The following is a 2,230-nucleotide window of genomic DNA, read 5'->3' as shown; positions in this document are numbered from 1 at the left end:
ATTTGCATTTTTCTCCCCTTGTGCAGAGGTAAGCGATATATTGGGCTTTGTGGAACCTCACAAAATGGCATCCTTGAACTGACTTCTCTGAAAACCACAGAGACCCACATTCTCTTTTGTGTGTTTCTGGTCATTGCAAATGGAGAGCCTAAATCACTCAGAAGGCTTGGTTCTTTCATTCAGTGTTAACATTGGAGAGAACTATTTTTCTCTAAACGGTTTACGACCTCACTAGGCAGACTGGTGCAGTTCAGGGCTGAAAAGTGCTGCCTGGGATGGCAAAGCATTCTCTGAAGGTTTATGCAAATTTCTGCAGCAAAAAAGTGTTCGCTTGTTGCCTCAATGCTTGGATGTTGACACATTTGAGCCAATTAGAAGGGCATCTTGTGCGCAAGTCACTGCCAGTCTGTCTGCATGAAACACCATGATGGGGGGTGGGGATGTCTAGTCAGTGTAAGAAAGAAGGTGGCGAGTGTGTGTGATGTGTAATTCCCCCAGGTCTTTATTTGAACACAAATCTATGCTCTTTCCCAGCTACAAAAGGAAACATTTACCTACATGAATAATCAACACTCTGGGCGTGTGTGTAAGCTATGTATATATACAAATTCATAATCTAATATATACCAGCTATTGCAACAGTCTTTGTCTGTACATGAGGTATGAATTTACCATGGTTTAGGCGGCCAGTGGGGCCAGAAGTTACACTTTTGAGACCAGCACAGAATGCTGAAGAAATGACAATTTTATCTCCTCTTCCTTCCTTGATTTCCGTACCCACCCATACACAGGGCTCCCACCTGACAGTCTTGCCAACATTATTTCAGGGTTCTAGAAGTATCTGGTGAGCATCCTTGAGCAGGAGACAGCCAGTTTTGCTAATATATAAAGAAGTCCTGAGTCCCTTAAATCCAGGGCAGCTGGATTTCAGCCAGCACTGGTCTTTGGATGGTTTACACTGGAGGCTGTTCCCCAGCCTCTTGGCCCTTGGCATCCTTACTCTGTACCAGCCGACAGCAGAGTCTTAAGCAGTGCACAGAGCAAAACATTCTCAAATCCAGCATAGGCATTTGCAGCTGTCTCTTGGAGTGCAAATGTTTAAGTTCTGGGCCACCTGTGATTTAAAATTATCTTTCCTGGCTCAGGTCAGAGAATGTCACAGCCATCACTTCTTCCCAGCATGGAAAGCCAGGTGGTGCTTTCCTTCTGACCTGGCCAGTGGCAACATTTCTGTGGTCCATGAAGCCACAGGCAAACAGCCTGATAAAACCCGATGAGGTGACCCTGGCGCAAAACTATAGGATTCCATTTTTCTTATCTATGTAATAAAAGCAACTCTGGAAATAAAAATTTACCCCTTTGAAAATAAACATGGTTAGAGAAAGCAGAGAGCTCTTCGATGACTACCTAACAAAGGTGCTTTCCCTTTTTCGGGAATGTTACTTTACTTGAATTTCTCCTCTTTTCTCCCGCTCCTCTTCCCCCCACTTTCCCCTGTAAAATGGCAGCTGCAGGAGCAGCCTCCAATGGAAAATGGATATCTTGTTAATAACAGATGCCAAACCCCAGCATCAACGCCGGCTCAGTGCAATAAGCTGTGGTGTAACATGGACTCTGCGTTGTCCCCCACTGGGCCTACAACTTGAGTCCTTTAAGAGGATCAAAGCTCTCAGAGCATCTTAGCAAGATTATTTAGAGCAAGATAGACTAGACCGTCCTCTCTGAAAAAGAAGGGGCCCCTGCGGCCTTTTTTTTTTTTTTTAAACAGCGCGGAATGTGTGTAACCCCACCCCTTTCTTACTAAACAGAAGCCTTGAGCGAGTCCTTTCCTTCGTGCGAGCCCAGGCGATTGTTAGTGATTCATGGAAAAGGGGTATTTGCGGCGCTCAAAGACACTAGCTCCAGAAAGAGATTCATTTATTTGCTAAGGAGCTAGCGACATTCCGGAGTTGTTTACACTCAGGTTTTTCTGCGTTTCCTCTCAGGGCTTGTTTCAAATAGGTGAGGCTATCGCTTTCCTGAAGAACAGCGGAGGACGTACCAACCGACGTCTGAGATGCACACAGCAAGCTGGTTTAAAACCAGCGGCGAACAGAACAAAGGCAAACAAATAAATATGACACCTACTGAAAATAACAGAACACAGCGGCAGCCACCGCATAAAGAACTAGCGATTTCAGGCGATTACAAGGGCGGTTCAAAACGAAAGCAAGTTAAAAAATGAGACGCA

The sequence above is a fragment of the Pan troglodytes genome, chromosome 13 (assembly GCF_028858775.2).
Source record: "Pan troglodytes isolate AG18354 chromosome 13, NHGRI_mPanTro3-v2.0_pri, whole genome shotgun sequence".
In the NCBI taxonomy this organism is placed as follows: domain Eukaryota; kingdom Metazoa; phylum Chordata; class Mammalia; order Primates; family Hominidae; genus Pan; species Pan troglodytes.
The sequence above is the reverse complement of the archived record's forward strand: the minus strand, read 5'-3'. Positions refer to the sequence as shown.